This window comes from Tursiops truncatus, chromosome 4 (genome assembly GCF_011762595.2).
Source record: "Tursiops truncatus isolate mTurTru1 chromosome 4, mTurTru1.mat.Y, whole genome shotgun sequence".
Taxonomy (NCBI): Eukaryota; Metazoa; Chordata; class Mammalia; order Artiodactyla; family Delphinidae; genus Tursiops; species Tursiops truncatus.
In genome coordinates this window covers 26,008,216-26,022,909 of record NC_047037.1, presented here as the reverse complement: position 1 = coordinate 26,022,909, position 14,694 = coordinate 26,008,216, and the positions used below count along the sequence as shown (strand labels likewise).

Here is a 14,694-nt window from a genome sequence, read left to right as displayed (position 1 = left end):
TAACAAACTAATGAAAGGATGCACAACATCACTAATCATCAGAGAAATGCAAATCAAAACTACAATAAGGTATCACCTCATACTGGTCAGAATGGCCACCATCAAAAAATCTAGAAACAATAAATGCTGGAGAGGGTGGGGAGAAAAGGGAACCCTCTTGCACTGTTGGCGGGAATGTAAATTGATACAGCCACTATGGAGAACACTATGGAGGTTCCTTAAAAAACTAAAAATAGAACTACCATATGACCCAGCGATCCCACTACTGGGCATATACCCTGAGAAAACCATAATTCAAAAAGAGACATGTACCACAATGTTCACTGCAACACTATTTACAATAGCCAGGACATGGAAGCAACCTAAGTGTCCATCAACAGACTAATGGATAAAGAAGATATAGTACATATATACAATGGAATATTACTCAGCCATAAAAAGAAATGAAATTGAGTTGTTTGTAGTGAGGTGGATGGACCTAGAGTCTGTCATACAGAGTGAAGTGAGTCAGAAAGAGAAAACCAAATACTGTATGCTAACACATATACAAATAAAAAAAAGAAATGGTCCTGATGAACCTAGGAGCAGGACAGGAATAAAAACGCAGTTGTAGAGAGTGGACCTGAGGACGCAGAGAGGGGGAAGGGTAAGCTGGGACGAAGTGAGAGAGTGGCACTGACATATATACACCACCAAATGTAAAATAGATAGCTAGTGGGAAGCAGCTGCATAGCACAGGGAGATCAGCTCGGTGCTTTGTGACCACCTAGAGGGGTGGAATAGGGAGAGTGGGAGGGAGATGCAAGAGGGAGGGGAAATGGGGATATATGTTTATGTATAGCTGATTCACTTCGTTATACAGCAGCAACTAACACACCATTGTAAAGCAATTATACTCCAATAAAGATGTTAACAAATAAATAAATAAATAATAAATAAAGTCAAAACTGGCTGTGGCTTCTTCCCCACCACCACTCTCTTATACCAGAGGGTCAGAGGGGGAAGGAATTTCTCTCCTTCTCCTGAGCCTGGCAGAGACTGGGGTACTGCAGAGACTCACAGGAGGTGCCCATTGCTTGGCTGAATATGTGGTCTTTGGCCACGTAAAAGGAGGTCTGGGGTGATTTAAGTGTAGAGGCTGGGGAGGGCGACAGTGCTCTGAAAAAGAAGTGGGGGAGGAGTGTTGCCATTGCTGGGCTGTGAACAAAAGCGAAGCAGAGGGCAAGGGAGAGTGGCGCCCCGAAGACGTACTCGAATTGGCACAAGTCAGTTAGACTGAGGGAATTTTACAAACAGGAAATTCTAACGTTCAATTTTAGGTTGTTCGTACTTCTATGATCTAAACTCCATTGGTGGCCAAAATGATCAGTAAAATCTACCATACCCATGATGCTTTGTATGAGCGGTATGACTTCCCTCTCAGATCCCCAGAGTTGGTATAAAGATTATTTTAAATTGAAAGCATTTGAGCAACAGAAGATGTGGAAGGAAACCTTATCTGACTAAAGTAGAGCCTCCCCAAAACACAGCTGCTGAATCCCCTCCCAGGGAGTTTCTTGCGAATATACAGCTGCCTAGAAGACCAACTGCCCATTCCCCATAGCATCAAAAAGCCCGGTAGAAGGACTTCCATGGAGGTCCAATGGTTAAGATGCTGTGCTTCCACTGCAAGGGGCACAGTTTCGATCCCTGGTCAGGGAATTAAGATCCTGCATGCTGCCTGGCACGGCAAAAAAAAAAAAAAAAAGCCCAGTAGAATTTCCCACCATACTTTCCCACTGAAGCACTAACTCCCACTTTTGTTAAGTATATATATATTTTAGTTTGAACTATTTTGTGAGTTTTTCCTTTACTAGGATCTCCTGCTTTCACGTGTGAAAATAAACCTTGTCTTTTCTCCTGTTGGTCTGGCTTTTCTCAGTTAATTTGCAGGCCCCCAATCATAGGACACAAGTTGGAAGAGGAAAAGTCTTCTTCCCAACAGCGGTTTTATGTGGGCATTAAAAAAGGGGAGGTATGGAGTAGGGAGGAGGGGGCAGTCAGCCGGAGGGATGGGAGTAAGGCTGAGGGGTCCACTGAGGCAGGCACTCAGGACCAGAAGGGATGGGGGGATATGAGCCCCCAGGTATATGCAGACAATTTTTGGGTGAATGTGGGAAGGGGGTTAACATTTGATGGTGTGCCGGCAGGATGCTGAAAGACCACCCCTCCTTAGAAGTGGGGGCAAAGTCACCTGCTGAGAGTGTGAGGGGAGGGGCGGGGCTGGAGCTTGGAGAGGTTTACAAAGACCTGCTGTGGCACTTTGGGGGCAGAATTCCTGCGGCATTGAGGACCCAGCTGAGTTGCATCCATGGGGTTATATGCTGCCAGCCAGAGATTGTGGGACGTTCCCCCAGAAACTCTCAGCCACGGGGAGGTGGGCACAGTGGAGCAGACACTTGGATTCCTTCAGAACTGGGGATTTGGGGGGTTGAATAAGATTACAGAGGGGCAAGGAGGTGGAGGATACCGTGAGAGGGAGGAAAGCTTGCGTGAAGAGCTGTGAAGCCTGGCGGGAGTCTACTAAATGCTTGCAGATCTCACGGAGATGAGGGGCAGGTAGGGGGGAGGAGGGAGGGAGAGCTGAAGATGGGCTGGGTTTAGAACGTGTAACGGGGATTCAGGGTGCTCATCGTGGAGAGCAGCTAAGGCTACGTGACGGGAGGTCTGCAGTGTGGCTATGGGAATGGGTGGCTCAGGTAGGAGAAGGTGAAGGTCCTGGGAAACATAGCCGTCTAGGACCTGAGAGGCTAAGATATTGGGAGGGTCAGCCCTGTAGGCACTGGAGCCCCCGGGCTAGTGACAGTACCTGAAAGAAGGCATCCCGGAGGGTAACACAAGTCAGCCCTAAGCAGGGGTAGAGGGCGATGTGGTTGTACGGCAGAACCCCAAGGAGAGAGGATTTCATGCCAGCTGGTTTGGGAGTGCCAGGAGGAGTAGGAAGACTGGGATTATGAGGCACGAAGGAGGCAAGTTACCTGCAGCGAGGAAACCTGCAGGGGAGCAGTGGCCCAGGGGCTAGACAGTGAAGGGAGATGCTGGAGGAGGACTTGGGTTAGAGGGAAAGGACGAAGAGGGGTTGTTTTCTGTGAAGCAAGGGTTCCCGGGGGCTCAGTTTGAGGAACTGGCTGGTCCCCACTGCCACGTGATTGCCTGACTGCTCTGTCGTTTTGGGGTTTTTTTAACTTATTTATTTATTTATTTTCGGTACACGGGCCTCTCACTACTGTGGCCTCTCCCGTCGCGGAGCACAGGCTCCGGACGCGCAGGCTCAGCGGCCATGGCTCACAGGCCCAGCCGCTCCGCGGCATGTGGGATCTTCCCGGACCGGGGCACGAACCCGTGTCCCCTGCATCGGCAGGCGGACCCTCAACCACTGCGCCACCAGGGAAGCCCTTTAATTTATTTTTTAAATTTTAATTTTGTTGGAGTATAGTTGATTTACAATGTTTGTTAAGTTTCAGGCATACAGCAAAGTGATTCAGTTATACATACATATATATATATATTCATTCTTTTGACAGACATGACTAATGGATCATTGCACTCTTCTCTGGTGAATCCTGAAGGGGTCTCAACCTAGTTTTCCCAGAAAGTCACCACCAATGGACTGGATCAAGGGTCAGCAAACTACAGTCTGCAGACAAACCTGACCCACTGCCTGTTTCTGTAAATAAAGTTTTATTGGCACACAACCACACCAGCTCATTTATTTATTGTCTGTGACTGCTTTCCTGGGGCAAGGGCAAGGGTGAGTCATTGTGACAGAGCTGGTATAGCCCAGAAAGCCGAAAATATTTACTATTTGCCTCTTAAGAAAAATGTAGCTTGATTACAGCCTGAATGAGAGATTAAATACACTTGTTCTTCCTGGATTCGAGGAATACCCTGCTCAGGACTAACTGCATTCTTTAACATTTTCCCTATTTTTCCCTATCTTGTTTTCTTTTGTGACGTTGAAAAAGGGTGACTTGAAGTAAATTGCCAAGAGTGCACTATTTTTCAATGTACGGCCAATGAATTTTCACATATGAATACATTCATGTCGCCACCAGCCAGATCATGATAAAGTATATGTCCAGCCCCCAGAAGGTTTTTCTGTGCCCTTTCTCAGTCAGTATCTGCCACCCTGAGGTCACCTCTACTCGGACCTTTCCTTTTCTTCATGGCAATAATTTCCTAATTTACTTATTAATAACTTATTAATTTACTTTACTTATTTACAACTGGAAGGGAATGTCCATGAAGACAGCAAACTCTCTGCCTTGTCTACCAGTGTGTCCATGTCACTTAGAACATCGGTAGGGGCTTGTATGAGTTATCTACTACTGTGCAACAACTCGTCACAAAGCTAGTGGCTTAAAACAACACGTATTTATTGTCTCTGTGTTTGTGTGGGTCGAGAATCCAGGCATGGCTTAGCTGAGTCTTCTGCTCCAGGATATCTCATGAGGCTGCAGTCAAGGGGTTGGCCAGGGCTGGAGTCTCATTTGAAGGCATGATTGGGAAAGGATCTACTTCCAAGCTCACGTGGTTGTTGGCTGGATTCAGTTCCTTCCGGGTTGTTGGAATGAGGGCCTCAGTTCCTTTCTGGATGTTGGTCAGAGTCTGCCCTCAGTTGCTTGCCAGAGGGGGGTCTCTCCATAGTGTAGTTCACTATATGGCATCTTGCTTCATCAAAGCCAGTGAGGGAGAGAGTCAGCTAACAAGACAGAAGTTACATCTTAGGTAACATAATTGCAGAAGTGTCATCTCATCCCCTTTGCCCTATTCTATTGTTTAGAAGCAAGTCACAGGTCCTGCCATCACTCAAGGTGAGGGGGTGACACAAGGGTGTGAATCTCAGGAGGTGGGCATCACTGGGGGACATTTTAGGGTCTGTCTGCCACATTACTTGCTCAATAAATGCCAAATATTACTAAATCCAATGTTAAACGATGGCACTGGGCAGGAGAGCTGTAAGAGTCAATATTCTTGCAGTTCCTCTCTTGCACAATGTAGAACTTCTGTGAAATGTACTTGTTTTTCTCCCCCCAACTTCCTTCTGATACTTTGTCACCGGCCTGGTCTGCTAGCCTGTGTGGGCTGCCCCAGGTTTTGAGGATTCACTCAAGGGAAGTGACCGACACACAACCCAGGCCCTTCAAGAATCTACAACCCGAAGATCACCATTCACAGAGCTTATTCTTTATACGCCAGGATCTCTGGAATTAATGAGTTGTATCTTATTTATTCTGTGCTGGAAGCGGCGTTCTTGAATGGGCACTTTGCATTTATGAGGTCTTGTTGCTAGCCAAGTTAATAATGCATCTAATAAAAAAAAGAAAGAAAGAAACATCGTTCAGTTGGGTAGATCTTATTAATATGATTCAATTTTAAAAGGGCCATTGCTTCAGAGTCTTGATGTCTGGGATGCCGTTAAAGAAAAAAAAATTTTCAGAGTCACCATGACAACAGAGAGACCCCCCCCCTCCACATCCCTTTGAATCAATTACAGATTTGTCCATGTAAGAGACTGGAACACATCCAGCTTATTGGAAATTCTTTTCTGCCTCCTTTGGCCAAAGCCCTGGCTTGTTGTCCAGAGTGAGCAGGAGCCTCAAATCCATCAATATTTACTGATGAAGTGGTTGCCATTCATGAACAGGAACAGGAACATGAACAGGAACTTGATCAGCAGACGTTTATTGATCACGAGAAACTCTGGGGGATTCAGCACCATGACCATCTGAGAAGCTTACAGGCCTACTGCAGTGACGAGGCACAGCCACGCGAGGCATCAGGAGCTGCATGGGGCCCGCCTCTGGGTTGTACAGACCCTGCTGAAGGACCTGGGACCTGCACAAAGGACCCTGGTGAAGAACCATGATGTCATGACATGCGTGCTGGACAGTTCTGCCCTGCGAGGCGCATCTTGATCTGTGGGGGAGGGCTGCAGTGATGCGAGGGTTGGGGAAACCTACCCTGGGCCTTGATGTTATACAAACTCAACCACCAGATTGCTGGGTCACCCAGGCATGCCCTTTAACCTCTCTAGCCATTACTTTTATCCCTTACATAAAACGGGATTACATTTTTTCCTGCTGAACCCACAGTGATCACATGGCGATCTGTTGCTTGTTTGGCCAGGTGTCTCCCCAGACAAGCCTTGGAGGCTGTCCTGGCAGTGACGATTCACTGTTGTCTTCGAGGCCCCCAGCACAGTACTGGGCATGTCCTAGGCACTCAATAAATGAATGAATGGGGAGTGAAGGCTTCTTGTAACCTCTCCATTCTTTGCCCACCCCTCCACACTGCCCTTATGCTGGCCTCTCACTCTTCCAAAGGGACTTGGGTCCATCCCCCCTTTGGTTCCCCAGAACAGCAGGGAGCACCCCAGTTGTCCCAGGCCTGCTTTCCACTCCACCCCAGATATGGTTCAACTCAGCTTCTCTGCTTTGGACCATTTTGCAACCCAGGGAGGCTCCAGGGGCGTGGGATAGGGTGTTGGAGGCAGGTAGGATGGATAGAGAGAAGGGGCAGAGGAGGGAGGGTGAGGGCTGTGTAGCTCCTTGCTCCCTGTAAGATGTATGAGAATATACTGGGTGCTCTGGTATTGAGGGAGCAGCTAGATCTAATAAGTGCTTTAGTTTCTTGGGAAACTAAAGAGTGGAAGGACTCTTTTGAGCCCTCATCAAAGTCAGGTGGAGAGGTTTTTCACTAAGCCCCAAGCAGGAGAAATGAAAGGAAAACTACATCAAAGCAAATCATCATCTAATTGCTTAAAAGCAGTGATAGAATGAAAATTATAAAAGCAAGCAGGAGCAAAAAAGACACATTACATAAAGAGGAGGAGAGAGAAGAATGACAGTAGATTCTTGTCGGAAACAATACAGATCAGAAGACAGTGGTGCAACATCTTTAAAGGACTGAAAGAAACAGACGGTCAACCTAGGATTCTATACCCAGAGAAAATATCTTTCAGAAACAAAGGTGAAGTCAAGATATTATTCAAACATAGAAAAGCTGGAAGAATTTATCACCATAAGACGTATAGTACAAGAAATGTTAAAGAGAGTCCTTTAGGCAAAAGGAAAATGATATTAGATGGAAATGTGGGTGTACACAAAGAAATGGAGAGCGCCGGAAACGGTGAATACGTATGTAAGCATAAAATGCCTCTTTCTTATTTTAAAAACCACCTTAAAAGATTGTTGATGTTTTAAAGCAAGAATGATAACAATGTATTATGGAGTTTGTAACAAATGTAGATGTAAAATGTATGAAAACAGTATTGCAAAGAGCAGGAGGGGGAAACCGAAGCATATTTTAATAGGTTTCTGATACTGACCATCAAGTGGTACAACGAAACTAGCATGACTGTGATAAGCTAAAAATGTATAGTATAACCCTAATACAACCATTGGAAATAAAAAAACAAAGAGATATAACAAATAAGCAGAGAAGGTAAAAAGAAATAATAAAAAATACTCAACAAAAAAGAAGCAAAAAAATATAGAATGGGACAAACAGAAAACAAATAGTAAAGTGATACCATTAAACCCAACCAAATTATTAATCTCATTAAATAAAAATAGTTTAAACACCTCAAATAAAAGGCAGAGATTGTCGGATTGAATAAGAAAGCAATGTACAACTTTTTGATGCTTACCAAAAAACTACTTTAAATATAAAGACACAAATAGATCAAAGGGAAGAGGGAAGGAAAAGGATGTACCATACTAACTAAAACAAAATTAGAGTGGCTATGTTAACATCAGATGAAGATTTCACATCAAAGAATATTAAAAGGGATAAAGAGATAAAGGGGCAATTCATCAAGTGTACATAAAAATCCAAAACATTTCTGCACCTAATAAAAGCTTAAAAACACATGAAGCAAAACTTAATAGGTCTGAAAGGAGAAATAAATCAGTTATAGTAATTATAGTAGACATCAACTACTCACTCAATAATTTTTAAAAATTAATTAATTAATTTTACTTTTGGCTGCATTGGATCTTCGTTGCTGCATGTGGGCTTCCTCTAGTTGCAGAGAGCGGGGGCTACTCTTCGTTGCAGTGCACAGGCTTCTCATTGCGGTGGCTTCTCTTGTTGCGGAGCACGGGCTCTAGGCACGTGGGCTTCAGTAGTTGTGGCTCGCGGGCTCTAGAACGCAGGCTCAGTAGTTGTGGTGCACGGGCTCAGTTGCTCCGCGGTGTGTGGGATCTTCCCGGACCAGAGCTCGAACCCGTGTCCCCTGCATTGGCAGGGGGATTGTTAACCACTGTACCACCAGGGAAGTCTCTCACTCAATAACTGATAGAAAAAAAAATTAGTGAGGATCTGGAAGAGTTGAAAAACACTACTGAATTAATTTGCCTTTGTATGACATTCCACCCAATAATAGCAGAATGTACATCCTTTTCCATTACTGTGATTGATTTGGGGCAAATCGATTACCCTCTGTCTCTCGTTTTCTCTGAACATAGAATTCGACATTGGCAATGACTTCCTTTCAGCATTCTAAGGCTGTTTCCTAGCTTCCATCTTTTCTGTTTTGGGTCCTAACAGGAAGTCTGGGGTGTCAGCTGGCCCTCACTTCTCTCATGGACACTGACCTCCCGTTTTTGGTCTCCCAAGCGGCCATGAGATCGCAGAAGGCTCCACCAGATTCCCACTCTCCTCCTGTCTCCTTTCTGCTTGGCTTCTAATTGTAAAATGAGAGGGATGGGCTCCTGGCCCATTCATCCATGCATCCAATTTTTATACGTCAGTTTTTGGCACTTTGGGCACTGTTGTAGATGAAATAGACAGTCGAAATCCTTGTTGTCCTTTTATGATTCCTAAATAAGATCTGTGTGAGTTCATCTAGTGCTTGTTTGTTTCTTTTTTCCTTAGAAACATCTTTTGGTTGGGCTCAGAGGTGAGAGGACAAAAATGAATATTTAGACCTATTAATCAGCAGATGACTTCAGTTCTTTGTGATTTTTAAATTTTATTTTTTTTTTTATTTTTGCTGTGTTCGGTCTCCGTTTCTGTGCGAGGGCTTTCTCTAGTTGTGGCAAGCGGGGGCCACTCTTCAACGCAGTGCGCGGGCCTCTCACTATCGCGGCCTCTCCTGTTGCGGAGCACAGGCTCCAGACGCGCAGGCTCAGTAGTTGTGGCTCACGGGTCTAGTTGCTCCGCGGCACGTGGGATCCTCCCAGACCAGGGCTCGAACCTGTGTCCCCTGCATTAGCAGGCAGATTCTCAACCACTGCGCCACCAGGGAAGCCCCTCTTTGTGAATTTTTTGGCTCAAGGTCAGGTTTGAAGCCATCTCTTATTTTTATTTAATGTGGTTATTTTGTGTTCTGTTCTTCCAGATTTGCCTTTCTAATTAGATTTCACCCAGATAGATGGTAAAAGGAGTTTGCGCTCCCTGGCTGCTCTTAGGAGGGGCAGGGGCTTGTATAATAAGCCTGCTGGGGTGGGGGAAAGAGGTTGCAGCTGGTAGCAAGTACAATGAATCATGCACACATAAATAATAGAGCACAGACCACCCTGGAGCTGGGAGGCCAGGACTGCAGTTTTGAAAAGTGTACGTGTGGTAGGGAGAGTGCAGGATTTTTGAAAGAACCTAAGAAATGACCCCTAACCTTTTGCAGGATATTTATATCCCTGAGGCCCTGGGGTCGCCAGTGGTGAAATGGAAACATGTATGGATTAGTCTTCTCACTTTAAATCTTAGTTTGATGTTTACTATATTATTTGACATCAATTTATTGCAGATAATTAAAATTTTCATCTTTATGTGTACTTAGTCTTTTCCCAAGTTTTCACAATGAATGCGAACTTTTATAATCAGAGAAACAAAACCCATGGTACCTGGAACTTAAGAATAACATTTGTCATCTAGATATTGCGGTGGTCACAAAAGAAATGCTTTGTACAGATGTATAACTCTGTCGGAAGGCAGGGCTGTGGGCAGCACAGACCTTTGGAACTTAGAACCTGGTGCTAATAAACCAGTTCACCTGGGCCCCTAGGGGCCTCCCTGGTATTGTTAAGTGACCTCAGACTCTGTCAGAGACTAACTGTCTTCCCCCAGTCAACCCTTTCAGGGTGGGAGCAGTAGCCCATTGTTCCTCTAAGTCTACAGTGCAGGACAAAGGAGGCTGTACAAATATTTGTTCAGCTCTTTTTTGCTCAACGGGTTGAAACTGAATTGAAGATGGCATCTGCTCCCAGCAGCTCAGGCAGGGACTGCTTGCATCAAATGACAGCAAGTGCTGCCTGCCAGAATATTCATGACTTGGCTGAGTCTGGGACTTTTTTTTTTTTTTTTTTTTGCGGTACGCGGGCCTCTCACTGTTGTGGCCTCTCCCGTTGCGGAGCACAGGCTCCGGACGCGCAGGCTCAGCGGCCATGGCTCACGGGCCCAGCCGCTCCGCGGCATGTGGGATCTTCCCGGACTGGGGCACGAACCCGCGTCCCCTGCATCGGCAGGCGGACCCTCAACCACTGCGCCACCAGGGAAGCCCCTGGGACTATTTTTATAAGATGGGAGGGTTCGACTTTGAACAAATTTTGAGTTTCCCTGGGGGGCCAAGATGTGTGTGTGGCAAGGACAAATGCTGGGAATAGAAGGGGAGACTAAGGTTTGGAACCAACGGCACTGCGCCTTTTCCTTTCTACTCTGTTTTATCGTCATCGATGGGCATAGCTTGCTCCTGTATCCGATGAACAAAGATGCTGATGGTTACTCTTTGGCAGGGACCAACGTGCCAGGAGCTGTGCTATGGGTTTGTGCTACTCAGGACTCTTGGGTGCAAGTGATAGTAGAACCAATTCCAGTTTGCTTGGGGAGAAGCAGGGATACATGTACTTGAAAAATCCACGTCCTGGTTTTAGGAGCAACAGAAAGCTGCCTGTCTCTGGACTCTGTTTTCCTGTGTCGGCTCTGGCATGGCATCCCCTGGTGCTGGTCAGAAGGCCACCAGCTGCTTCAGGCCCCATCTTACCTCAACAACAACAGAGGAAAGAGGTTTAATGGGGGGAACGGTTTTGAGATGCTGCCCAATATATATTTTCCCTGTGGAAATCTTTTTCTTTCCTGTAGCCCCTTCCTCCTTTAAGTTTCACCCAAGAAGTGTTACTGCCCCAGGGGCAGGGAAGGGTGGGTACCGCTCCGAACCCAAAATCCACAGGGAGGAGGGGGAGGACACCTCCTTCAGAACGGAAGGGGGGATTAAGCCATCAGAGAATAGGGAAAGTGAGGAAAGAGATTGAGAGGGTGAGTCTAGGAAGAATATGACGTCTGGTTCCCCGAGGGGCCTGAGGCCATCTCCGTACCAAGTCTTGGCTTACGGAGGGGGTATGATACAAAGACAGAAATCCCAGATAGGCTGAGGAGGAAGTTGTAAAGAGAGAGGGCCTGTGCCCCACTTCTTGTTTGGAACAAAACACCCCGTGCCAACACAGGAGGGCTGCAGCTAGGTGAAGCGTATTGTGGTATACTTTGTGGGGAAATGGTTAGCAATGGTGTCCCGTGTCACCTTCAGTCCCACTGTGACAGAGAAGGGATCCAGGAGCAGGCACTGGTTCCCTGTGGAGGATGAGAAGGTAGCAGAGAGGGGGCGCTCACAGTGGCTGGGAGAACAGGATGGACAGGTGACCCAGTCGTGCCAAGCAGAGTCGGGACACAGGCCTGCGGGAAGGGTGGGCAAAGAGAAGCCGTTTTTCTGCTGGCCTTGCTGCTGCGAGGTTGTGAGCCTGGATCTGCTGGGGTCTCGCATGGAGCCCGAGAGTATAGCTCACATGGAAGGAAGCAAAGCTGGGAGATGGAGAGTCCTTGAAGGCTTTGGTTTCCAGGGCCTGAAGCAGACAGTGCCCTGAGCTTTTAATTTACGTAAGTCAATCAATTCCTTTCTGTTTAAGCGAGTGTGAATTGGGTTGCCTGTCATTTAGAGCAGGAAGTGCCCTAACTCATGTAGGGAAGAGGGAGGCAGCACCGGGGAAGGGGTAGAGCCTGGAATTAGTGAGAGGACAGCCAGCGGGATCGTGGAGGGAAGGAGGAGAGGTGTTGGGTGGGGGTGGGGTGCGGTGGACTGAGAAACAGGTGGGAGAGTCTGGGGCAATGCTGAGGTGGACAGTGAAAAGATTTTGTGCTGGGAGGTGCGGTTCATGACTGGGAAGGGGTTGTGTCAGTGGTCAGGGCAGGAAGGAGCTGAGCACAGTGTGGCATCCCAGAAATGGGGAGAGAAAAGCAGGTTATCAGGATTTAGAAGCAAAGCCTCCCTGGACATTGAGCCTTCAGCTGAGGAAGGCAAACCAGGGGGCTGCATAAACGGTGAGACCATAGAGCAGATGCAATTGGGAGCTGGCAAGAGATAGAATTTGGTGCTGGGAGTGCTGAACTGAGATGGAAAGTTCTAAGCAGAAAACCAGAGAGTAGGTAGAAATATGGGTAAAGCATCTCCGTGTCGAGTGTCGATTAGGGAGCCATCAATACAGGAGTGAAAGCAGAGGGCAAGTGAGAAACTCCTCCAGAAAGTGCGCCCGGGAGGTCAATAGTAAATATACTTAGGAGCCTGTTTTCCGCAAGACCAGTTGCTCTAGGGCACGTAGGGGTCACTGCAGTTCCTGAACTGACACCAAAGTCCCGTCTGACAGTCGCAGTTGGTCAGATCATCTCACGCAGAGAAATCAGGTAGGAATCACCACCAGCTGGGACCCAACATTTGAAAGAAATGACCCCCAATACGGTATCATATCAAGTTCAACTGCACGTCTCTCGGGTGTCTTAACAGGGAGTTACAGAAATCAGTCAAGTGCTCTGTGGCTCTCCAGTAGCTCCGAGAACGCTGAGAACCACGGGACGGGGAAGGGGTGGGGAGAGACGTTGCCCGGGCCGCGACCTCGCCAGGGCGCCTGCAGGCCATCCAGAGACAGCAGGGTGACGGTCTAGAGTTGACACACAGGGCCGGATGTGGTGGGAGCCGGAAGGGAAACGTGGAGTAGCCTGCGGGGGGGGGGGGGGGCAAGGTGGCGAGAATCGTGACAGTTTGGATCAGTCACCGGCAATGGTGGACCCCAAACACTCGCGTCCAGCTCAGCACCGGCCCCCGGGTGGCGCCGGGTCAGGCACACGGTCCACAGGCACCCACACTAGGGCCCCGGGCCGTTACTGTGTACCCGGCCTAGGCGTGCGTCCATGCATCCCTGATCCCGAGTCCCGCGTTGTTACGCGCGCAGAGGCCCTGCGCTCAGGTGGCCGCGGTCCCCGCGCACTCAGGGTGCCCGTGACCGTGACTTTCGCACGCTGGGATCTCTGAAGACTGGCCCGTCTCTGGGGCCTGTGTTTGACCTCCTCCCATCAAGTGTCCTCTCCGCAGTCCCTCTGCTCCCTTCCGGCCGGCCGGGCCGCACCGCATCGCCGCCTCCGGGGCGGAGCTCGAGGGCGGCGAGGCCACTAGGGGACGCTGCGCACCGTCGCGCTGCCCCGAAGTCGTTGCGCGCCGCCCTCGCCTCCCCCTGCGCCGGGCGGAGCGGGCGGCGAGCGCGGAGCCGGGCGCGCTGTGGCGGAGCCGGGGCCGGGCCGGGACCATGGGCGGTGAGCGCGGCGCGGGCCGCGGTCGGGGTGGTTACCTTTGAGGCTGAGCGGAGCCTCCCGCGGAGGCTCGAGGCGGGCGGGTGTCCCGGGGTGCCGGTCTCGGAGGCCGAAGGGGTCCTCTGGACGCGCCAAGGCCGGGAAGACCGGGCGGTGACTCCGGTGGGAGAGGGGTGGGGGGTCGGGGGCGCGCTTGTGAGCTCCGGGTCTGAACCCCCGTTACTGAGCTCCCTCCTCCATCCCCGCCCCTTCTCCAAACCCCAGCCCCCGACTCGCTTCCACTCCCCCACGCCCACGCGCCCGGATCCCAGTCCCCGCCTTCTCATCCACCGCCCCCTCTCCTAGCCCCAGCGCCCCCTAACCCGGCCTACGATTCCGCCGCCCTTTCCCCAGGCCTTTGCCCCGCAGCCTCCGGTGGGTGCCTCCCTTCACCCGCGCTGCGTCCTGCTTCTCCACCTCCAGCCCCGCACCTCGCCTGCCTCCATCCGCGGTCCCGCCCCTCCAACCCGCTCCTGCCCGGCCCCCGCACGCCTGCCGCCTGATTCCTGCCGGAACTGGAGCTCGCAGGATCCCCCTTCCACGGCCGTGGCGAGCCAGCTGGTCTCCAGGTAAGGAGGCTGCGGTGACGGCAAGTTCTCTGCCGTCTTCCTCGGGGGTGGGGCCGGCTCCTGCCGGCAGCTACCTGCGCCCGGTAGTCCCGGGGCCCAGCGGAGGGGGCCGCTGCGTGCGCAGGTTAACATTCCAGGATGCTCAGGTTAGGACTGCGTGGTTTACACCCCCGGCGTTGTTTTTGCTCGTGAAATTGCTTAGGTCGCAGTCTTTTAAAGAAGCCGGCTTTGTTACACACACGAAATTGGTTGTGCTTCGAGCTGGTGGCCTTCTTGGCGGCTGCAGCCGTCTTTCAAGGTGTTAAGTGTGGGTGGTTTAAAGGATTAGCAGTGCCGGAGGATGTGGAGCCATATATTCCCGCTTCGGCGGGGCGTTTCGAGGGGAGGGAGGACATCCCCGCCTGGGTGGCCAGTGCCTTCGTGGGAACACAAGGATGCTTTGTAAGCATTCGAAAAGTAAAATCAGGAGAGATGT

The 14,694-nt window shown here is 49.5% G+C and overlaps 1 protein-coding gene and 1 long non-coding RNA gene across 5 annotated transcripts in view; one reads left to right on the top strand and one right to left on the bottom strand.

Annotated features, from left to right (window-relative positions):
- Positions 1–4,394: 4,394 nt before the first annotated feature.
- LOC109549834 (uncharacterized) lies at positions 4,395–14,005 on the bottom strand. 2 transcript variants are annotated; one of them, XR_012331327.1, is made up of 3 exons: positions 13,650–14,005; positions 8,023–13,023; positions 4,395–5,349 (listed from the first exon to the last, which is right to left on the bottom strand). It is a non-coding gene; the product is annotated as an uncharacterized lncRNA (long non-coding RNA). The 2 variants fall into 2 exon arrangements; XR_002176193.3 differs by lacking the exon at positions 13,650–14,005 and adding an exon at positions 13,197–13,350.
- A 73-nt stretch (positions 14,006–14,078) lies between these two features.
- The window catches only part of PXYLP1 (2-phosphoxylose phosphatase 1), a 67,675-nt gene continuing 67,059 nt past the window's right edge, over positions 14,079–14,694 (top strand). For all 3 annotated transcript variants that reach the window (XM_019934266.3, XM_019934265.3, XM_073803762.1), the window contains exon 1: positions 14,079–14,219. The gene's annotated coding sequence lies outside the window, so the exon portion shown is untranslated. The remainder of the gene's footprint in view (positions 14,220–14,694) is intronic.